The sequence below is a fragment of the Anabrus simplex genome, chromosome 2, assembly GCF_040414725.1.
Source record: "Anabrus simplex isolate iqAnaSimp1 chromosome 2, ASM4041472v1, whole genome shotgun sequence".
NCBI classification, from domain to species: Eukaryota; Metazoa; Arthropoda; class Insecta; order Orthoptera; family Tettigoniidae; genus Anabrus; species Anabrus simplex.
This window is the reverse complement of record NC_090266.1, coordinates 597,816,168-597,841,382: the sequence shown is the minus strand read 5'-3', so window position 1 is coordinate 597,841,382 and position 25,215 is coordinate 597,816,168. Positions and strand designations below refer to the sequence as shown.

General features: G+C 40.1%; 1 protein-coding gene across 2 annotated transcripts in view; it reads left to right on the top strand.

Moving 5' to 3' along the window:
- Positions 1–16,104: 16,104 nt before the first annotated feature.
- The window catches only part of LOC136862937 (uncharacterized), a 636,984-nt gene continuing 627,873 nt past the window's right edge, over positions 16,105–25,215 (top strand). The window contains exon 1 of one of the 2 annotated variants that reach the window (XM_067139226.2): positions 16,105–16,232. The gene's annotated coding sequence lies outside the window, so the exon portion shown is untranslated. The remainder of the gene's footprint in view (positions 16,233–25,215) is intronic. The other variant, XM_068225819.1, reaches the window with a different exon arrangement.

Here is a 25,215-nt window from a genome sequence, read left to right as displayed (position 1 = left end):
GTACTAACACATATCTGAATATCCCTAAAGTATAAAACTCACCGAAAAATTAAGTTTCATTTACCCCAGAAACTCTTTATAAACCAGGTTTGTGGTATTGCCTTTTGGAGCTAAGATGACCATGCGACATTGAACTGCACATGTAAGAAAACAGCCTTCCCTCAAATCGAAAAAAAACGTATTTATTCATTTTTAAAGATTGCAAGTACATATTTACACGTCTGTGTAACATCTTCACTTTCTGAGATATAAGTATCCCCAGAAAAAAAATCAACACATTTGTCAGTCCTTACCCCTCCCCACCAAAGTGGATTTTCCGAAAAAAAAAAGGTTTTTTATTTTTAAAGAAGATTCCAAATACGAATTTTTATGTCTGTAACATCTTCAGTTTTTCGGATGTAAGTATCCCCATAAAAAGTAATTCAACTCTTTCGTCACTCATTTTTACTCCCGTTAAGTGCCTGTTCCAAAAAAACCTACATCTTCCTGTATTTTTAAAGGACGTTCCAAATACCAAGTTTCTTGTCTGCAACATGTTCAGTTTTTGACATATACTATAGATATACCGGTACTCATTTTCAAATTTCAACCGCTTTTCCAATACTTTTCAGCGCCTTAAGTGGATTTTCCGAAAACAAAAAAGAAAATAGGTGTTTCTTTATTTTTATAGGAGAGTCCAAATAGCCGTTTTCGCATGTGTAACATCTTCAGTTTTTGAGATAAAAATAACCTCATAAACAAAATTCAACTCTTTCTTCACGTATTTACACCTCCACCCCTTAATTTGATTTTCCGCAAACGAAAGAAAACGTGTTCCTTTACTTTGAAAGAAGATTCCATATACAAATTTTCATGTCTATAACATTTTCAGTTTCTGAGACATAAGCATCCTCATTAAAATTCAACTGTTTTTTCACCTGTTCCAACCCACGTTAAGTCGATTCCCACCCACGCGCAAAAATGCGTGTTTCTTTACTTTAAAAAGAGATTTCAAATATCAATTTTCACGTCTATATCATCTTTAGTTATTTTAGATGTTAGTAACCTCATACAAATAAATGAACTAATTTTTCAATTCTTTCAAACCCCCGCCCCCACGCTTAAGTCATTTTTTCCGAAAACGGAAGAATACGTGTTTCTTTATTTTTAAAGGAGATTCCAGATACCAATTTTTATGTCTGTAACATCTTCAGTTTTTGAGATATAAGTAGGCCTATTCTTACAAAAGGTATTCAACAAACGTTTTAAGACTATTTGACCCCCCTTAAGGGGAGCAAGTACTCCCTGTATGAGCAATGCTAAATTTGCTCAACTTGGAGGTGCTCATCTTCCAAACTACTGCAGATAGAGCAGTGAAATTTGGTATGGTTATACCAACAACCTTTACCTCCGTGTTAAATGCATTTTAACAAAAAACAGGTCGACTGTTTATTTATTGTTTACGTTTTCCGGATAAGCAAAAAAATCACCATTTTTTCACACATATATATTTTTTATGTAGAAAGTTTCCATTGTTAAATAATGAATTTGTGTTTAACATGGAGGGCAGTGTTGGTTTTAAAGGTGATACAAATTTCATACTGGTATCTTTAGTAGTTTCCAAGATGAGCACCCCACAACCAAAAAAAAAATATTGTTAAGAGAAAATCAACTTCGAAGTTTAGGTAGTGGAGAAAACACATATCTTGTGTTTTATAACTTCCCAGCTCCATACTCAGAATCATCCATGTCTTCATTCTTCCTCTTGGATCCTCTCCTCTTCTTTCTTGCTTCCTTTGTCATCTGCTCTGCTTGTCTATCAACATATTTCCTGCGCTGGTTCATTATCTGAAGCTGTCTGATGGTGTTCAGACCTGGTTCAATCCCAAGATGGTTACGTACTTGTGCTCTCCCAATGTTTCCTATGTTAAAGGAGAGAACACTTTCCAGTGCCCCCATTTTTAGGGTATTATACCCAACAAACACATACTTGGGTATTTTAGTCCATATCACATTGTTAAATGACTCATTCGGGTTCTACGTTTGACCATGCAAACATTTTCTTAGAAGGTCTGGATGAGCCAAGTCCCGATATACAGGTTTAATTACATCTAAAATAGCCTCAGGCAGACCATGATATTTGTAGGTTGCCCTTTTAGCAGAATTATACTTGCACCATGAATCTGTAGGGCACAGTCCATGTTGAGGCTGATCGTCTGTTGAGAGCTTATTTAAATATGTGCACCATACTGTTTTTCTCATGTTTTCTAAATTATACACATTTTCTCTTATGGCTTTACCATAATAACCGTGCAACTTGTCAATTTAACTACCAGATAATCTATTTAATTATTATTTAATTTAGTTGCCATCAGCTAATTTCTTGCCCTTCATTATTACAAAATTTACATTGTACAAATTGTCTCAGGGCTTCTGACAGCATTTCAATATCTACAAACTGTCACTTTATTTACATCTACACTATCACCAAACTCACTGTAAAAAGTTCTTGAAGATGATAGTTTACTGCTTGATGCACTTGAAGCAGTAGCTGTACAATCATTTGGACATGAGCCAAACGTTTTTACAACCTCACTTTCAACATGATTTACTTCACTAATTTTTCCACTTCCACTATATGTACCAACACATTGTTTCCTTGTTCGTATGCTGGTTTCCATACGTCTTTCTTTGACCGAATTTCTTTACATTTCTCATTTCTCAACCCGGATAACTTGTAATTTAGATCAAAACTAACAACTTCCTGTGCTTTGAAGAATAAAAATACCAACTCCCTGTGTAAAAACAAAACACAGAACTTTGATGACAGTATGGCCAACTTCAGCTACGTAAACTCCTCTTTGAAACAAGGGTACATTCATAAATCTGACACAAAATCTCGTGGAGTAGTAACTTATGAAAAGAACGAAGGATCTTCATGCTAAAAGGGGGCGTAACCAAATTGAAGTATGCAAGCATGCACTAAATATTAAAAATGAGCATTTCCTATAAGATTTAAGAGTTTAAACTTTGGAATTACTCTTATTACACATCAGTCGACGGGAAATTGAAACAAAAAAAATCGTCCAGGTTACCCGTTACTTGGTCCCCTTAATGGAATTTTCTGAAAACAAAAAATACATGTTTCTTTATTTTTGAAAGAGACTCCAAATACCAATTTTTACGTCTATAAACTTTTTTACCTTTTTGAGATATAAGTAGGCTTATTCTTATAAAAGGTATTCAACACATATTTTTAAAACTTTTTTCACCCCCTTAATGGGATTTTACGAAAACAAAAGAAATACATGTTTCTTTATTTTTAAAGGAGATTCGAAATGCCAATTTTTATGTCTATAAACGTTTTTGCATTTTTGAGCTATAGATGTACTCATTTAAACAATTCGCCCCCTTCTTCACCCTTTAGCGATGGAATATCCAAAAATCCTCCCTTAGTGAGTACTTACACTCGAATGTAAATGTATCCCCAAAATGTCTTTATGTCCAATAGTTTTGGCTCGGCGATGATGAATCAGTCAGTCGGTCAGTCAGTCAGTCAGTCAGTCAGTCAGTCAGAACATGTTATTTTATTTACAACATGTAACGTACATTCATTGGTTAATGCCAGTGTCCCGGGAGCTGGGTGCTTGTGCTGTCCCCAACATCCCTGCAACTCACACACCACACGTTACACTATCTCCCACCACAATAACACGCAGTTACCTACACATGGCAGATGTCGCCCACCCTTATCGGTGGGTCTAAGGGCTGCTCTCGGCTAGAAATAGTCACACGAAATTATTATTACCAGGATTACTTTATTCGAGAACTGGAAAAGGATCCAAAGGAAAGCAGTTCGATTTGTTCTGAGTGATATCCGACAAAAGAGTAGTGTTACATAAATGATGAAATGTTTGGGTTGGGAAGACTTGGGAGAAAGGAGACGAGCTGCTTGACTAAGCGGTATGTTCCGAGCTGTCAGTGGAGAGATGGCGTTGAATGACATTAGTTTCAGCGGACCGAGCTCGATAGCTGCAGTCGCTTAAGGAAAGAACACAATATGAAGATAAAGTTGGAACTTGCAAAAAAAAAAAAAAAAGTTTGAGTGGTGTCTTTGACAGTAGGAAAGAACACAATATGAAGATAAAGTTGGAATTCAAGAGGACAAATTGGGGCAAATATTCGTTTATAAGGGGAGTTAGTGACTGGAATACCTTACCAAGGGAAATGTTCAATAAATGTCCAATTTCTTTAAAATCATTTACGAAAAGGCTAGGAAAACATCAGATAGGGAATCTGCCAGCTGGGCGACTGCCCCAAATGCAAATCAGTAGTAATTGATTAACTGATTGTCCTTAGAGAACACATCTTTCCTCTTCCCAATATTTTATGAGGTTTCGAAGAAATTCCTTTCCCTATGGATAGGAATGGGCCTAATGATACCCCGTCAGCTGTCCAGCATCCGGAAATTTTAACATCTATTTAGAAATATATAGCATTGTCGAGATCCAGGAAACCTGTGGAACTTCCTTCCAATGAGATTCCAAGAATAATGTGTCGCCTTTAGGGAAACATCGCGGTTAATGAACAGCGAATTTAGACACGCCGTCGAACATCTGCCGTCCCACTAAAAACCCTTTCAACCGCTTACAGCTGAACTATCGTTCCGCTCAAAGAGGTCGAGGTGTGTCCCTTTTCCCTCCATTTGCAAGAACAGCATCATATCAAAGTGGCTTCTTTAGTCGTTCTGCTCGGTTGTGGAATGAACTCCCACCGCAGATAAAAGAACTACCTGCAGAAAATTTCTGTAAAGACGTAAAACGGATGTATATATAACGAAACCCTCTGTACAAAACATAATTTATCTACTGTGAGAATGTTCAGTATGAGTGGGAGGATGGATGAAAGTTATGGGGTCCCGAGTGATTGAGACGGTAAATGTGTATGAGTAAGCCGGCCTAGCTAAAATATATGTGGGGTTTCTAGAGAGAGAGAGAGACTCTGTGTGTGTGTGTGTGTGTGTGTGTGTGTGTGTGTGTGTGTGTGTGTGTGTGTGTGTGTGTGTGTGTGTGTGTGTGTGTGTGTGTGTGTGTGTGTGTGTGTCGTCATGACTTGAATGTTGAACAGGTCTTGTGAGTATTACTGTATGTAAATATGCCTATGTAATTATTTTAACTGTATATAAGAACATCATGTAGAATGTAATTGTATATTTGTATTTTATAATTTTAAGTGGTGATGGAGGCACTTTTGTGTATATGGGGCTATGCCCTTTCTCCATTCACCATCCCTAAATTGTAACTACAATTAGTGGAAAATAAATAATAATAATAATAATATGTTTTCTGAAGGCTTTGTTAAATATATGTTCAGTGAATAAAATTCTTTTCAGTTTATTATTTTCTGGCAGTGCGTTGAGGTACTAACGCAAACAGCCCGTACGAATTGAATAGGTACATCTATATATATAAAATAACTTGTCCTGACTGACTGACTGACTGACTGACTGACTGACTGACTGACTGACTGACTGACTGACTGACTGACTGACTGATTCATCATCGCAGAGCCAAAACTACTGGACGTAACGAAATGAAATTTTGGGGATATATTCATATTAAGATGTAGGTGCTCGCTAAGAGAGGATTTTTGGATATTCCTTCGCTAAAGGGGTGAAAAGAGGGGTGAAATTTTAAAATTAGTGTGTCTATATCTCGAAAATTTAAAAGTTTACAGATGTAAAAATTGGTATTTAGAATCTTCTTTAAAAATAAGGAAACACGTATTTTTTTGTTTTCAGAAAATCCCAATAAGAGGGGTGAAAAGGGGTGAAAATGGGGAAAATGGGTTGAATGCCCTCAATCAGTATACCAGTACTTATATCTCAGAAACTGAAGATATTACAGACCTGAAAATTGGTACTTTTGATCTCTTTTAAAAATAAAGAAACACGTATTTTTTTGTTTTTGGAAAATCCAATTAATGGGAGGGTGAAAAGGGGGTGAATTTTTAAAATGAGTGAATCTATATCTCCAAACTTTTAAAGTTTGCAGATGTAAAAATTGGTATTTAGAATCTTCATTAAACATAAAGAAATACGTATTTTTTTTCGAAAAATCGCAATAGGAGGGGTGAAAAGGGGTGAAAAAGGGGTTGAATGCCTTTGATGAGGCTACATATATTTCAGAAACTGAAGATATTACAGACCTGAAAATTGGTGTTTGGGATCTCCTTTAAAAATAAAGAAACACGTATTTTTTTGTTTTTGGAAAATCAATTAATGGGGGGGGTGAAAAGGGGGTGATTTTTTAAAATGAGTGTATCTATATGTCAAAACTGTTACAGTTTATAGATGTAAAAATTGGTATTTAGAATCTTCTTTAAAAGTAAAGAAACACGTATTGTTTTGTTTTCGGAAAATCCAAATAGGAAGGGTGTAAAAGGGTGAATAATGGGTTGAATGCCTTTAATGAGGCTACTTATATTTCAGAACCTGAAGATATTACAGACCTGAAAATTGGTATTTGGGATCTACTTTAAATGTAAAGAAACAAGTATTTTTTCGTTTTTGGAAAATCCAAATATTGAGGGTTGAAAAGGGGGGTGAATTTTTTAAAATGAATGTGTCTACATCTTAAAACTTTAAAATTTACAGATGTAAAAATTGGTAGTTAGAATCCCCTCTAAAAATAAAGGAACACGTATCTTTTTGTTTCCTGTAAATCCCAATAGGAGGGGTGTAAAAGGGTAAAAAGTGGGTTGAATGCCTTTAATGAGGATACATATATCTCAGAAACGGAAGATATTACAGAACTGAAAATTTGTATATGGGATCTCCTTTAAAAATAAAGAAACACGTATTTTTTTAGTTTTTGGAAAATCCTATTAATGGCGGTTAAACAGAAGTGACAAATTGGGGTGAATTTTTTGAAAGATTATCTTGGAAACGTAAAATGTTATAGACGTAAAAAGTGGGTGTTTGGAATCTCCTGTAAATGTAAAGAAACATAGGTGATTTGTTTTTGGAAACTCCACTTAAGGGGAACCCAAAAGGGGTGAAATTTTAAAATGAGAATTTTTACAGTATATCTAAAAAAACTTAACATGTTACAGAAGTGAAAAATGGTATTTTTATCTCTATTAAACATAAAGAAACGTGTATTTTTAATTTTTGGAAATACCACTTGGGTGGAGGGTGGGTGAAAGTGACTGAAAATGGTGTTGAATTATTTTAATTAGGCTACTGATATCTTAAAAATGAAGATGCTACAGACGTGAAATTTGATATTTGCAATCTGCTTTAAAAGTAAAGAAACACGTATTCTCGGAAAATCCAATGAAGCGGGGGGAGGGGGGTGAAAGAATTGAAAAATTAATTGACTTTAATTGTATGAGAATATATACATCTAATAAAAACTAAAGTTGTTACAGACGTGAATATTCGTATTTGGATCTCCTTTAAAAACAAAGAAAAATGCGTTTTGGTGGGGAAACCATCTTGGGGGGCGGGAGTGTAAAGGAGTTGAATTCCTTTCATGAGGACACATAAATCTAAAAGTGAAGAAGTTAGAGTCGTGATAATTGGTATTTAGAAGATCCTTCACTATTAAAGAAACAAGTATTTTTTGTGGGAAAATTCACTTGGGGGGGGGGGGGAGTAGTTTGAAATGAAGTGACAAAAGTAAATTAAATTTATGGGGATACTTATATCTCAAAACTGAAGGTAATAGACGTGAACATTGGTGTTTGGAATCTCCCTTAAACATAAAGAAACACGCCTTCTTTTAATTTTTTTTTGGGGGGGGGGTTGGCAGTAAAAACTAACGGCGGTGGGGTTTAAAAGGAGGTGAGACGAATTGATTTTACTGTTCTTAATGTACTTATAAGGATCCTCCGTTGCTCAGGCGGCAGCGCGCCGGCCTCTCACAGCTGGGTTCCGTGGTTCAAATCCCGGTCACTCCATGTGACATTCGTGCTGGACAAAACGGAGGCGGGACAGGTTTTTATCCGGATACTCCGGTTTTCCCTGTCATCATTCATCCCAGCAACACATAATAGTAATAATAATAAGAATAATAAGAATAACATTAATAATAATAATAATGTTCCGGACCGTCGTCAAATGTGCGGACCGCGCTGGAAACGGCTCCTGGACGGGTAATGACTAAGAATGCAGTCCGGCCGCGGGTTCAGTGCCGCCAAGGCACCCAATATGACACCACGCCGGATCTCCTGAAGGATTTTATCCAGATTAAAAATGATTATAGGCAAATACGGTATGGCAAAGATTTACGGACCCAACTGGGAATAATACCTGAGCCTAGCCCGGGAAGTACGAAATCGATTGCTGGAAAGGAAGATTGAAAAATGGGAGGAAACGTGCCGTAATCTAATAGAAAACGAGTCAGATCGGGAATTTTGGTGGATTCTCGCTGAAAACGTGTCAGATCGCGAATTTCGGCGGATTATATATCTAAAACAATGAGGATTCAATTATAAATTTCAGTATAATACCGTAGCGAAGCACGGGTACCTTGCTAGTACAGTATATACTTTAGGGTGGACAAAATAAAACTGCCCCGGAAAATATTTATAAAACTGACGAGAAACTGGCCCTTATTAACGAGCAGAAGAACCGACCATCGCAGGAAATACTGGAAACCGTGATTTCGATGCACCAGTCTGTTGTTACCATATATGTCAGAGCATGCGAATCTCCCGCGTCTTCCGAATACGTCACTGTGCCATTACATGTGAGTGAGTGAGTGAGTGGAACAGAGGTGTTTAATGACCAGTTGAATGCAACACAAAATGGTGCTCACGGTAAAACAGCGCGTGTTCATTGTCGAATGTTATGGGAAGCACGATTCTTGGAAAAGTTGTGCGGAATTGTTTGCGCGAGAGTTTAAGGCTGGAAGTGATTTGGTAAAACCTTCAGCAAACTCTGCAATACAAAACTTAGTGGCAAAATAGCGTGAAACGGGCTCTGTAAAGAATAAAATCCGTAACTATCCCAAAAGAGTTGGAACACCACAAATCATTGCTCGAGTGAAGGAAAGCCTGGAACGAAGTCCGACGAAATCTCAACGCCGATTATCTGTGCACGTGGGAACTAACTGATCCCTCTCTGCTACGTTATGCCTTTCAGCAGATGATCCATGTAAACTACGAACAACAAAGGTGAAAGATTACAGCCTTGTCTAATCCCTGTAAGTACCCTGTAAGTACCCTGTAATTCTCACTGCAGCCCAATTATCAACATAAATACCTTTGATTGATTTTAATAATCTACCCTGAATCCCATAGTCCCCCAGAATGGTGAACATCTTTTCACTGGGTACCCTGTCATATGCTTTCTCTAGATCTACAAAACATAAACATAACTGTGTATTCCTCTCGTAGCATTTTTCAATTACCTGGCGAATACTGAAAATCTGATCCTGGTCCGAAACCACACTAGTATTCATCCACCGGGCGAGTTGGCTGTGGGGTTAAGGCCGCACGGCTGTGAGCTTGCATTTGGGAGATAGTGGGTTCGAATCCCACTGTAGGCAGTCCTGAAGATGGTTTTCCGTGGTTTCCCATTTTCACACCAGGAAAATGCTGAGGATGTACTTTAATTAAGGGCACAGTCACTTCCTTCCAACTCTTAGGCCTTTTCTATCCCATCGTCGCCATAAGACCTATCTGTGTCGGTGCGACGTAAAGCCACTAGCAAGAAAAAGGTATTCATCCAACTTCCTCTCAACCTGTAACCGCACCCTCCCTTCCACGATGCCAGTGAATATTTTGCCTGGTATACTAATCAATGAGATACCTCGATAGTTGTTGCAATGCTTCCTGTTCACCGAACTCGATAGCTGCAGTCACTTATGTGCGGCCAGCATCCACTATTCGGGAAATAGTGGGTTCGAACCCCACCGTCGGCAGCACTTAAGATGGTTTTCCGTGGTTTCCCATTTTCACACCAGGCAAATACTGGGGCTGTACCTTAAATATTAAGGCCACGGTCGCTTCGTTTCCACTTCTAGCCCTTTCCTCTCCTATCGTTACCATAAGACCTATCTGTGCGACGTAAGGCAACTTCTAATCCTTCTTGTCCCCTTTTTCCATAGATAAGTGCAATTGCTGATTTGTCCAATCTGGAGGTACCTTACAGACACTCCATGCTAATCTTATTTCGCTATGAAGCCATTTCATCCCTGCCTTCTCAATATACTTCACCATTTCAGGTCTAATTTCATCTATTCATGCTGCTTCATGACAATGGAGTTTAATTACTATCCTTTCCGCATCCTCAAGCGTAATTTCACCAACATCATTTTACTCTTCCCGTCGAGGTCGGTTGTTCTCGATCTCACTAGGAAGATTTCATTTTACGTTGAGAAGATTTTCAAAATATTCCTTCCATCTGTCCAGTGATTCCCTGGGATCTATTATGAGTTCACCTGAATTACCCAAAACACTAGGGAGGTATCGGACAGTTTAACTTATCAGCCATAATTTTCTTATGGAATACGAAAAAAATCATGTAAAGCATTTTATAAGCATCTGTCTGTTATGTCATCAGCCCAGAGGCTGGTTGGATCCTCAAATAGCACCACCAAAGGTTATGCGGTTATAAGGAAACCCCAAAAACCAATGGCAGTACCAAAATGAGGCGTACTAGGCAAGATGAGGAGTGAGGTAGTTTGCCATTGCTTTCCTCACTGGTCAGAAACTACTATTGCAGCACGACTGACCCTATGAGCAGCACCTTTCGTAACACTCAGATGCACTAGTCGTGCTCTGAATGTCATTACTCAGCTCTACCCATACCCCAGCAGCTTCGATATTGTCACAGCCATGGACGAGACTGGGACTTCGGTGGAAGCTACACTTTACTCTGGCCTGTGCCAAGAGATGGATGCAAAAGTATAAGCATCTATATTCTTATATTTACGTACTCACTAGAATATGTTATATCACAATTAAAAACACGGACAACATTAACAATTTATGAGGTCATTACACTTTCGTAGGTTTGAAAAATGGAGGGTGGTATCGGACGGTCAATCTTTTTTTTTAACAAAAGGAGATTTTTCGCATTCAGATTACAAACAAATTAACGTTTAGCCATTCTGCAAATATCATACTCATTAGCGTTGAAGATTTTTGATGGATCAAACAAATATTTGGTCATAAGATCATTTAACTTATCAAAAAATTTGTCCACTTGCTCCTTGTTGAAGCATGTTGCTCGCTGCAAGCTGGTACTCAGCCGACCTCAAACGGAGGTTCTGCTGCCTCTTCATAAAATAAAATAAAAGCCTTTCCTGCCATCATTTTAGTTTTGTTAAACCTATGTTCAGCTCTCCATTCCTCGGCAAATTGATACACAATTTTTAAAAATTCTATCTTGTTGAGTGGCATGAGCTGGCTGTCGGGGCCTCGATATGCATGTACAGGTTCTTTTCTTCATCTGAGAATGTTCTCTGATAAGTCTCACTGTTCGCCGTACACGCTTTTATTGGAACCTCTTTACCAGCATCAAGAGCTTTAATTCTATCACCTAACGTGCTGTTGTGGAACAGAGGAACATTGACTAGCCTCTCTAATACTCGTTCTATTGTCCCTGACACTATTCACGGCTAATATTATATTGCTTTCTTCCCATTATCCTCGTATCTAGTGCTATCAGTAACCTGGACGAAACTGCAACCTACGATGTCCGATACTGCACGCCAGATTCGTGTCCGATACCGCCCGAATGACTCCCTTCAGAAACAACAGGAACTGAACGAGAACGTTCGAAAAAAAAAGCTGATTCTAAACCCACGATATTGCAAAGTAAGGAATACTGTTTCTGCTAAAGTACTTTAAGTTCAATGCAACTTATCCTTGTTGCTGCTACTTCTTGGTAAAAATAAATCCATGCCGGCCGAAAATCACACAAAGGAAAAAAATACACCACTGCTCATAAACGACCCTGCCTTTCGACTAAATAGGATGTACCCACCCTTCAAACATGCAGGCGGACCTGTGAGTAACTAAACAGGTTCTGCCACATGCTGCTAACAAAGACATCTGTGATTGTCCGACACCAGCGCCGTCCGATACCTCCCGATCCTCCCCTATTCATATCCTCTTACTCTCCCTTCCTAAGATCCTTTATTACTCTGCAGAAAGGTTTCCCTGCTGCTTGACCTAGCTTTTCCAGGTTATTACCAGAATGATCCTAAGATTTCTTTTTGGAATGGACAACTATGTGTTTCCCGCAGGAGTTCCTTTACGTGGCAGTAAATCTACCGAAATGAGGCTGACATGTTTCAGCACCTTCAAATATTACCGGACCGAGCCAGGATCGAAGATGCCAATTTGGGGTCAGACGGCCAGCACCTCAACAGTCTGAGCCGCTCAGTTCGGTATAGTAGGATTTAAGGAGCAAATTCACTTAGTGCTCTTATTTAAGAGGTGCATCATATTATTAAATTGTCCATCTCCGAAATGCAACTGTGCTCGGAGGCCTGGGTTCAATTCCCAACACTACCAGAGATTAAAAATCGGCAAAATAGCTTGTATATAGTTAAAATATAGATGGTGGTGTTCCTGAAAGAAGCTACGGCTTCTCGATGAATACAAAATCACTTACATTTTCCTTCTTATTTTTTCTTTCTTTCTCTCTTTCTATCTTTCTTTCTTTCTTTCTTTCTTTCTTTCTTTCTTTCTTTCTTTCTTTCTCTCCTTCTTTCTTAATCCGTTTACCGTCCAGGGTTGGCCTTCCCGTTGGACACAGCGAGGGATCCCACCTGTACCGCCTAAAGGACAGTGTCCTGGAGAGTGAGACATTGGGTCAGCGTAAAAAATGGGGAGGAGGACCAGTACCTCGTCCAGCCAGCCTCACCCGCTATGCTGAACAGAGGCCTTGTGGGGGATGAGAATATCGGAAGGGAAAGACAAGGAAGAGGGAAGGAAGTGGCCGTGGCCTTAAGGTAAGTACCATCCCGGCATTTACCTAGGAAAGAAGTGGGAAACTACGGAAAACCACTTCGATGATGGCTGAGCTGTGAATAGAACCCCCTCTACTCAGTTGACCTCCCGAGGCTGAGTGGACCCCGTTCCTACCCTCGTACCACTTTTCAAATTTCGTGGCAGAGCCGGGAATCGAACCCAGGCCTCCAGGGGTGGCAGCTAATCACACTAATCACTACACCACAGAGGTGGACCACAAGTAATATTAAACGCACATACATTTTACGCCGACGGCAGTGTGTTGATTGGGTGGGATAACACGTCAACGTAGCGCCCGCTTGGTTGGACAATATTGTGAGTAGGGTCTCGAGGGCGAAAAGCTTCCCATTTGACACAGACCATAGTTGTACTTTCTCATAAAGCGATAATCACCACCACCATTACCACGAAAAACGCAAGGGATCGGAAGTTGCTCATACTTCCATCACTTTCACATTACAGGGTCGCCGTGCGCGTAGAGGCGCGCGGCTGTGAGCTTGCATCCGGGAGATAGGGGGTTCGAATCCCACTTTCGGCAGCCTTAAAATGGTTTTCCGTGGTTTCCCATTTTCACACCAGGCAAATGCTGGGGCTGTACCTTAATTAAGGCCACGGCCGCCTCCTTCCAACTCTAGGCGATTCCTATCCCATCGTCGCCGTAAGACCTATCTGTGTCGGTGCGACGTAAAGCCCCTAGCATTACAGGGTCAAGATCAAACTGAGATAGAACGATGAAAGTAACAAATTTGTCGTAATCTATACCAGGTGATATACAATATAATGTAAGTTGATTCTTTTTTTTTTTTTTTTTTTTTTTTTTGCTAGTTGCTTTACGTCGCGCCGACACAGATAGGTCTTATGGCGACGATGGGACAGGGAAGGGCTGGGAGTGGGAAGGAAGCGGCCGTGGCCTTAATTAAGGTACAGCTCCAGCATTTGCCTGGTGTGGAAACAGTGGGGTTCGAACCTACTATCTCCCGAATACTGGATACTGGCCGCACTTAAGCGACTGCAGCTATCGAGCTCGGTAGTTGATTCTTTAGCTCGAATGCTGGTTGGATCCCAATGAGCTATAGACTATCAAATGCTATAAATAGCTTAGGATTCACTGAAGATGCGAACTAAGGAAGTGAGAGAAGAGGTAGCTGCTCATTGCCCCTCCTCACTGACAATGAGAGAGAAGATACTGTTCCATGTCGAAAATGAACTAACTAACCGACTCCATGAACGATACTTGCACGCATTTGGTAGCAGATACTACTTAGCACTTACTATGCAGTCCACAGGGCGCTTTGGATTGCCAAGACGAAGAATGGAGATATTGGAGGGTTATGTGATTAGCGTATTACTTAGCTTCCGTGAACGGGTTTCACTGCCTCTCGTATAAGAGAGCACCTCAGCTGTTCTCACGCAATTGAACGAACCGCGTTCCAGCCCTCTGTCCGGAATTGAAATACTTGGACTGGCCTGGAATCGAATCCGGAGCTTCTGGGTAAGGGACAGGCATGCTAACCCTGCACCATGGAGCTGGCTTTAATATCATTTATGATACGTCAGTCATATTGTCAAGACAAAGATTAAACTGTGACAAGTCAATGTCTAAGAGACATTGGGTACTCTAAGCGAAATGTTACACCAGGAATTGAATCTGAGCTTACCAGATGGAATGTACTGTAAATGTCGTTTCTAACCAGTAACGTTTCTGGGTGACCATTTTGCAAACGTTTGTGAGAAGACTTGCCGGGTGGAAAACTCAATTCCACAGCCATAGTGCGGAAGTTCCAATGTCCAAAATCCGAATGAAGGCCTAGAAAAAACATCCTTCTTATTAACTTCTTAGACACACGTCCGCCTCTGTTGTGTAGTGGTTAGCGTGATTAGCTGTCAACCCCGGAAGCCCGGGTTCGATTCCCGGCTCTGCCACGAAATTTGAAAAGTGGTACGAGGCTGGAGTGGGGTCCACTCAGCCTTGGCAGGTTAACTGAGTAGAGTAGAGGCTGTTCGCTTTCCACCTCTGGGCCGATGACCTAGATGTCAGGCCCTTTAAACAAGCATCATTCCCACCTCAACCATTCTCGAAGTGGTTTCCAGTGGTTTCCCACTTCTCCACGCAAATGCCGGGATAGTGCCTAACTGAAGGCCACGGCCGCTTCCTTTCCTCTTGTTTGCTGCCGGGCTGAGAGGCTCAGACGGTTGAGGCGCTGGCCTTCTGACCCCAACTTGGCAGGTTCGATCCTGGCTCAGTCCGATGGTAGGCTTATTTGTAGGCGCTCATATACGTCAACCTCGTGTCAGTAGATCTATTAGCGCGTAAAAGGACTCCTGCGAGACTAAATTCCGGCACCTCGGCGTCTCCGAAAACCGTAAAAGTAGTTAGTGGACATAAAATCAATAACACTATCATTATTATTCCTTGCCTCTCCCTTCTAATCTTCCCATCCCCTACAAGGCCATATTCAGTATAGCACGTGAGGTTGCCTGGGAGAAGTACTGGCCCTCGTCCCTTGTTGTATCCCCGACCAAATGACTCACGCTCCAGGACATTGCCCTTGAGGCGGTAGAGGTGGGATCCCTCGCTGTGTCAAGGGAGAAACCAAAACCGGACGGTAAACTAAATAAAAATAATAACATTTTAGCCACAAGTTCGCTTTAGATTCCGCGATCGGAAGTAAAATGGGCCACAGTGTTATGTAGACATCGCAACATGGTCACGGAGCGAGTGGCCACACGGTTTGGGTCACGTACCTGTCAACTTGCCTTCGGGAGGTCGTGGGTTCGAACCCCATTGTCGGCAACCCTGAAGATTGTTTTCCGTAATTTCCCATTCTCACACCTTTATTAAGGCCACGGTCGCTTTGATCCCGTCCTAACACGTTACTATACCATCGTCGCCATAAGACCTAACTGTGTCGGCACGACGTGATGCAAACTGTACAAAAAAATCGACAACACTGTCATTACGAAACACCATCCACACACGTAAAGCAGATGGTCAGTGATGTTCCTAGTCCATAATGAAAGAGCCGGGCCCAATGTGAGTTAATTTCGCTAAATGCTGTCAGAAATGGTATGTTTGAGGCAGCAGAGATCAAGGTGGTTGTGGCGCACGATGGAGGAGCAGGAGGAAAGGAGAGAGGGACAGCCCGTGATGCAGTTGGCGGGAGCCTCATTCAGTCTGTTCACAGCGGTCGGCGTGGTGTGTTGTTAGCTTCTGTCAGTGCCGTGTGCCGTGTCTGCTCTGGACTAGCTTTCACGTGGGCCTGGTGAGTGCTCAACATTGCCTAACCCAGTCTCAGTTAGTTACCTACCTTAGCAAGAAGTGATCGCACACTAATATGGCATGTCTCATATGACATTATTTCCTAATGCCGAACATATTCTTGGAATATTCTGTAACCTAATCTCATTGCTCGATGCCTGGTCTTTAAAATAACCTCTCTTATAAATAACTCCATATTCCAAATACGTTTTTTTCTTTGATGTATAATTGTACAACTTACGTAATTATACGATTATTCGAGCGATTTTTTTTTTTTCTGATTATTGAACTATATTTTCAATGATACTGTTAATTCGAGCTAAAAATCAAAGTTACCGGTGTCCGATGAACTTAACTCAAAGTGTGTTGGTTGATTCTGAGCCTCTACTTCATTAGACGTTCTTGGAATATAAATATTCTTCAGTGACCTTCACTTCTGTCTCTCCAGTGAGGCGAGCATATGATTTAGAGTAATAAGCCATTAATCTAGACGTTTGAAAGGATTACAGTTGGTGTTAACAAAAGCCTGTTGTTAAACACTTTTTATTATATCACATGCGCTAGGGCTATGTTTCTTCAGCGATGATAAATACGACCTTCACTGCTTCTAGTATTAGTGACCTTCGAGCAGGTAGTAGCCATGTCTGATGGTCTGTCATTTGGAAATGTGATTGGTATGAGAAGCTGTCTATTGTCAACTACCGTAAACAATGTGTGTGTCCATTATTGCATATGTTGTTACACAATGTAGAGCATTAACATAGGAACACCTGTATGAGCGAGAGTAATTATAACTCCCTCTCTAGATCACGATTTAATCAGATGTTTTGAATGGAGAGAAAAGAGAAGGCAGCATTGTTCTCAGAGCCTTGCGAAAATTAAAGCCTACTAAATTAGAATTATGAACATCACATGCGCTTGTCTTGTTTATGCACGCAACTTGCGTGACTAAGCGAAAGTACAAAATGGACTAGGGAAGACAGTGGAAGATTCAGTTACTTTCCGCCTTCTTCGGATTGTTATTGATCGAAGTAATTGTTGGGGGAAGGGGGTGATTGTGCACTTTTTATAAAAATTATTGAAAGTAAAATCCTGCCAAAATAAAATATACCATTTAAGAATATTGTGCCCTCCAACACTCACTCCAAAATATAGTTTACAAAAGAGAAAAATGCTAGTATTGTAATTTTTAATTTGATCACAAATGGAAATTTATACACAGGTTATTTATCTGCAGATATCACAGTCATGGGCTCGTAATATTAAATAAAGAGTACGGAGCCTACTTGGATATAGTTGCTTTTCCAAGTGTGTTTTTCTTCACAGTTAGCTCTAGAGCGCATTTGAAATTGGTTCTACTCAATTACAGGAAGGAATAGCTTTAATATCTTCAAGGTACTGTGTCTTTCTGGTATTATTATTATTATTATTATTACAGCCTAAAAGAAGGGTATTTATAAATTTGAGGTACTTGTATAATATTCATAGAACAACAAATTCTTTGGACGGTATTCTCATGTCATAGTTTTGCTTTTCACAACAATACAGAATAATTCGAAAATTTATTGTGCGCTACCGTACCATATTTCGCACTAACCTTTGTATGCAATTCAATTTCCCAAATATGGTTTTGGATTAAATGAAGTTTAACTTACGTTTCCTTCTCAGCACAGTATCGCGACGTCTTTGCGCTAATTATTCCCCAAGATGGAGTGGGTTTGTTTTAGGGTAAAATTGATACGATGTTGGATACAGTCAATATGGCACACACGATGAGGAATAGTGAAAAAAAAAATTAACATCATCGAAGTGTTACAACCAATCGCTTTAAATAACAGACATGTTAACCAATTAAATGAAAACTTAAAAAATCACCACGACACATTGAGAGCCCGCTGACAACATTGTAATTTCTACATGGAGAGAAATAGTCTATGAATTCCTGTTTACCTTCACGACTGTCTGAATGTGAGACTATTACATTCATCAAGTAAATGTCCTCCAAACACTCTTTGTACACATAATGGAAGATTATTGTAGATAATAAACAGCAAAAATTCGACTGAGAACCAAATGATACACATGTAATAAGAGGGTGACATTGCTTCAACATGACTGAATTCGTAGGGCGTTGAAGATAATATGATAGACATACGTAATTTAATTCGATTAATCGGAATATAATTTATTTGGAGAGTTACTGTCTTGAATACAGTTCATTAAGTAAATAACGAGTGATGCAGTGCTAAAATATTAGTGACCGCGCTCGATAGCTGCAGTCGCTTAAGTGCGGCCAGTATCCAGTATTCGGGAGATAGTAGGTTCTAACCCGACTGTTGTCAGCCCTGGAGATGGTTTTCCGTGGTTTCCCATTTTCACACCAGGCATATGCTGGGGCTATACCTCAATTAAGGCCACGGCCGCTTCCTTCCCACTCCTAGCAGCTTCCTTTCCCATCGTCGCTATAAGACCTATCTTTGTCTGTGCGACGTAAAGCAACTTGTAAGAAATATTAGTCTACGGATGGAGGTAAGTAGTATATAGGGGGAAATGTAAAGTAAGTTGTTGTTTTTTTTCGTCGCACCGCCACAGATAGGTCTTTGGCGACGATGGGACAGGGAAGGTCTAGGAGTGGGAAGGAAGTAGCCGTGGTCTTGCATTTGCCTGGTGTGAAAATGGGAAACCATGAAAAACCATCTTCAGGGCTGCCGACAGTGGGGTTTGAACCTACTATCTCCCGAATACTGGATACTGGCCGCACTTAAGCGACTGCAGCTATGAAGCTCGGTATGTAAAGTAAGAATAAAACACACACGTTTATTTAAATATTCTGAACTTGAGTGAAGTGGCTTTTATATACAGTACTTCTTTTTTGCTTTTGTTGCTGTTTGTTTTACGTCGCACTGACACAGGAAGTTCTTATAGGGAAGATGAGATAGGAAAGGGCTAGGAATCGTCCGTGGTCTTAATTAAAGTACATTTTCGTTGTGTAAATTAAAACCACGGAAAACCATCTTCTGGACCGCTAACAGTGGAGTTCGATCCCACTGTCTCCCAAATGCAAACTGACGTCTACGTGACCCATACCGCGTGGCCAACTCGCTCAGTGAAGTGATCTCTAATTTTTCGGAGAATCCAAACGACAGGCATTTGTCTTTAGGTTATTGAAACTCCATACGTTTTGTCGAAATACTCATTTAAGCCTCAAGACAACGTTAAAGACTTATGTGATATTTTATCAGAGATAATTTCTAGTTCTCAAGAGCCGATTCATAGTAATGTTGTTGGTAAGGTTATTCGTTTTACGTCCCATTAACTACTTTTATTTTCGGAGACGTCGAGGTGCCGGAGGATAGAGACTCTGTATTGACTACAATAGCTTAGGCGACGAGAATATCGGGCTGGAATACTGCATGTTCGAAGATAAGATTTCTCTAATCAATCACAAGAAAATATTGAAATACATTTCTCACCGGGTAACTCTCCCCATGATAGTCCTAAACAACTGTTTCATTCGCTTGCACATATACTATGCAAATGGTCGCACATATCATTCATACAATATACGGAAGGCATTCTGTGAAAGAAGCAACGACAGGAACACCAATCTTCTTAAGTACATTAGTACCCGGTAATCTATAAGCTCTGCTGTGTTAAAATATGATGCACTACGATAAATTCTCGCCTTCCATTTAGTCTTCCTCCTCCATCGTTTTAAACTTGTCTTAATTAAGGCCACGGCCGTTTCCTTCCCATTCCTAGGCCTTTCCTATCCCATCGCCGCCATAAGACTTATCTGTGTCGGTGCGACGTAAAGCAAATACCAAAAAATAAACTTGTCTTAGTTGTTTATAAAATCCTAAGTGTAGAAACCTTGTTATGCCTGTGTTAAAAGGAGAGTAGCATAACGAAGGCGCCAGCCAAACCAAACCGCATATCCTGAGGCCACAGGAGCACGTGCACTTGCTGCTTAGGTTGTCTGCGGTGGACCAGCAAGCCTTTCCGTACATATACACCAGAAATAACCGTATAATTATCGCCTCAGAACATTAAACAAGAGACTCGATGGAGGTCAAAATTTAAAGTGGTTGATGAAGTGATAGATATCTCGGTGAGGTGTAGGTGTTGAAAGCCGGACCCGCGGTTTAGGTGCAGCGAGCCTGCTTCTTACCTGGGGACTAGGGTTCGAATCTGGGCAGGTCAGGGAGTTCTACGTGAATCACAGGGCTATTTTGAGATTCACGCATACTACGTGAGAATAACTGAAGAACTTTCTAACGATGAGATGGCAGGCCGGATGTAGCAAGCAAAAAATAACGACTGGGAGTATTCGCCGCATTAACCAAGTGTCACCTCGTAATCGGCAGGTCATCGGGCTCAGCAGTGGTCGCTTGGTACGCCAAGGCCCATCGGGGTAATAACGCTCTGGGGTTTGGTTTCATAGATGTTGAAATGCTGATCTAAAATTATTATTATTATTATTATTATTATTATTATTATTATTATTATTATTATTATTATTATTGATATTGTTATTGTTGTTGTTGTTATTATTGCGTGTGGCCTCCGAAGAGGCCTGGTGCAGGTCTTTCGAGTTGACGCCGTATAGGCGACCTGAAGGCAGGGATGAAATGGTTTCGTAGAATAATAAGATTAGCATGGAATGTTGGTAAGGTACCTTCTGATTCGATGAAGGCAATAATTGCACCTATATATAAGCAAGGAAACAGGAAGGTTTGCGACGACTTATGAGGTATTTCATTGATCACTATACCAGGCTAGGTGTTCAGTGGCATTTTGGAAGAGAGGGTGCGATCGGTGCTTGAGAGTAAGCTGGATGAAAACCAGTGTGATTTCAGATCACAGGAGGACTGTCAGGGTCAGTTTTTCAGTATCCATCTTAATTGGAAAATTCTACAAGAGGAATAGACGATTAGATTTGTTTCGTAACTCTAGAGAAGGTATATGACAGACTGTCGAGGGAAACGGTGTTAGCCGTACTGGGGGAAAAGGTGTTAGCCGTATCGGGGGATTATGGGATTAAGGGTATATTATTAAAAGCATTCAAAGGCATTTATTTGACAATTGGGTTGCAGTGAGAATAGATAGTTTTAGTTACAGGGGTTAGGAAAGGCTGAAATATTTCACCTTTGTTCATTGTTTATATGGATCACTTATTGAAAGTTATAACGTGGCAGGGAGGGATTCAGTTAGGTGGAAAGGTAATAAGCAGTTTGGCGTATGCCGATGCTTAGACTTAATGGCAGATTGTTCTGAAAGCCTGCACTTTTATCTTGAAACTTGAAAATATGTGCAGTGAGCATACGAAAATTAGACTTTCCAAAACTAATATAATATCAGTAAGGAAGACACCTAAGGGAACTGAATCTCAGGTTGGGAATTCAGAACTGGAATTGGTAGATTGTTTAAAGTACTTACGGGGTGTTCTTTTCCAAGGATCGTAGTACATGGTGTAACAATAAGTTTCGGCCAAACTTTCAGGTAATTTTCCTCACACGTAGAAGAACATGTTATATGTACAGTACATGGGTTGTAAACTATTTACTTCCATTTTAGAACTCGATTGTACTAGCATTCCACACGAAACAAAATGCCCTCTGTTAATACTGATACATGGATTAACCCGCCGTCGCATTGAATCCTGGTACAAGATGCAGAGTATCTTTGTGTCCGTAACAATGCTAACGGAGGGCATTTTGAAGATTTCATGTGAGAAATTGTTTCATGTGCTATGCTGGTACGTTCTTTTCACGTGTGTTTTCCATGATTAATATACTGCGTATGTAGAGTTTTAGAAGATTAGAAGATTAGTTCTAAGACGGAATTGAAGCGTTTCCGGACCCATGTCCGTATAATATATTTTGTTCTTCTAAGTGTGAGGAGTGCGTCCTGAAATTTCGCGGTACCTTATCGTAACACTCTGTGCACTGGAGCAAGTGAGATTGAATCAAGACGCAGCATAGCTAATGCAGTAAACTAGCAATTGCGATCAACAGTGCTCTGTAAGGAGGAAGTCAGTTCTCAGTTTTACACCGGCCTGTTTTCAGACCAACATTTTTTTTTTTACGAGAGTGAAAGCGGCGTAAACTCAGGATATCTTATTCATAAGTTAGAAGTAATGAGCACGAATGTTCCGAGAAATTTCCCTGGTACAAACAGTTGGGGAACTGGGCAGGTGGGTACTCTGGATTAGGAGTTGGAGGCTAATTTAGGAATGAACTCTATTGAGGTAGCTCTTTGCATAAATCGGCTTCGGTGGTGGGATAAAATTAAGCGAATGGAGGAGGAGGATAGGTTAGCTAGGAGATAATGGACTCTGTCTTGGAGGGTAAGAGAAGTAGCGGGAGAACAAGACGACGATGGTTAGACTCAGTTTCTAATGATTTCAGTTCTAAGGATAAGAGGTATAGATGTAAACGAGGTCACAAAGCTAGTTACAAATAGAGAGGATCGTGGAGGCATTTAGTAAATTCACAGAGGCTTGCAGACTGAATAACAAGCAGTATATAATGACGTATGCAATAATAATAATAATAATAATAATAATAATAATAATAATAATAATAATAATAATAATAATAATAATAATAATGTGGTTTTTACTTCCCTGTAAGTAGTTCTACGCTGAAGAACCAGAATTCGGTCCCGCAGGGATTCTTTTATGTCCCGGTAAATTTATCGAGTCGAGAACGTTTTCGAGAACATTAAAATATCACTAGAATGAACCATGATCGAAGTTCGAGTCAGAAGGCCAGTGCTTTACTGTCCGAGCTACGCTGCCCGGCACGGGAGGATTTGTCGCACGCGTCTTGGTGATGTTCAGGCTTTCGGCTGAGCAGCGGTTGTTGGGTAGGCCAAGGTCCTTCAGGGCTATAGCGCCATGGGAGGAGGGGAATTACAGCTCGGTTCTGCCCTAGAAACGCACTCTCTCCATTGAGGATGGGAGAGAAATTACATGTCACTATAGTGTATGGAAGTCTAGTGCATGATGTGTGAATTTGATTCCATTCTAGAGAGCCTCCGAGCTGCTGGAATTAACTCCGACGCCTTGGCCTTTAATGGAACTCGTGACGACTTGGCCTGTAATGGAACTCGAAACACCGTAGTCCGAAGACAAGAATTGTGACCATTCAATTTCGATGATGATGATGATGATGATGATGATGACTATAGTAATAAAGGTTGAAAAATCTCCATAAACCCTTTGTTGGTTAGGTAGGCTATCAAATTCCTATTGAGAACATTACGTGTTCATCTTTATCTCTCTCCAGAAGATATTTCTTCGAAAGCAATTTTAAGACCATTCTGTAAGTGGACATAAAATATGACCGTTAAATAAATGGCACACGTTGGGAAGGAATCCATTGAGGAACTCGAGCTCTGTAATCTGGCAGATCATAAAATGTTCCTTTTGACATGTAGTTCATGGCTCTGACCATGACGTCATGAGATGTAAGGAGGAGGCGGATCTTCCAGACGATAGAGACATAAAGAAAGCGATTATGTACATGCAGACGTACTTTTGATGTATTGAGCCTGCCTGAAAACGCTCCTCCCAACACACAGCCCGAGGATCTCGTCAGTGTTCCCGTTAATAGGGCAGGCGTTCATATAATGTTCAATTGAAGTTGGTGAGGATTCAATTTATGGCCATTTTCACATGTGTTTGTGTGTATAACAAAAATAGCGTTACCAGACGTCCCCCTTTTTAACAGTACATGCACCTTTGTTAGGGTTGTCTACTTTTGTACCCTCCCTTTTTCAGTAGAGTACTCTTTTCTTACACGAAGTAAGAAAAAATTATTCAACCAACAAATTATTGAAAACAATATATGGTAGAGCTAAGGTAGGAACGTTTGCCCATCGCAACACTCCTAGCGCAGTCAGTGTCGTTACCAACAGTGATTCACTCGTGCACAGCGCTACTAACAATATTCATTTAAATTTCGTGTCAGTTTTAAAATCACGTATTGACTTTGCGATAAACTGAGCGGGGAAGAAAGGAGTTTTAGCAGTCAGATTCAGTACAGTATGGCCAGTTAACTAAAGTGTTCATTTAAATAAATAAATAAATAAATCATTGAGAGTTCAGTGTACCATTGTCTGATGGAAAGTGTGAGAGTTATTTCAGTGCTACTGAAAAGTCACTTCGTTCTCAATTTTTCCAAAATATGAGAGATTGTTATGTACATCTATTCACCATGCCAATGCGGAAATAATTTTTAGTTTAATGAAAGCACAGTGGACAGCAGGAAGAGGCCATCAATGGATTCAGTGTAGCATTTATTGTTGACTCAGTTCCATATCGAAGACCTAAGTCGTATACAGTTTTACGAACATTGCTCGAGAGACAATGAGCTACAACATAACTTTAGAATCTCTTCAAAATACGACTAAAGGTAAGATTAATAAGCGGTATGATGAAGTCAGGTCTGACTGTTTCACTTAGGATGTCCTTCTGTTCTTAATCATTACGTAGGAAGGTTTACACCTACGCTGTTGTCACCGTCAATTCCCCTCCACCCCCCGTACAACCACCGCTACCAATGGTATTAGAAATGGCCATGTTCCCATGAGTCATTTAAAAATGTACCTTTTCTTCACTTCACAGGTTTGGTAACCCTAAGCATGAAGGTGTCTGTAGTGAAAATAAGTGTAATTAGGAATTTAAGATAAGAGAAACTGTGTTTTATGGAGTAATGGACATTGGCGACCTGACCTAAGCCAAGGGATCGCTAATTTTATACACTTAATTTCTATTGGTTTTACGTCGCATCGATTCTGTAGTTCAGTTCTATTGTTTTAGTTTGATTGATTGATTGATTGATTGATTGATTGATTGATTGATTGATTGATTGATTGATTGATTGATTGATTGATTGATTGATTGATTGTGCGAGCAAATGAATACGATGTCTACTACCCAGATATTTAAATTGCACAGAGCACAAATATATTGAATATTA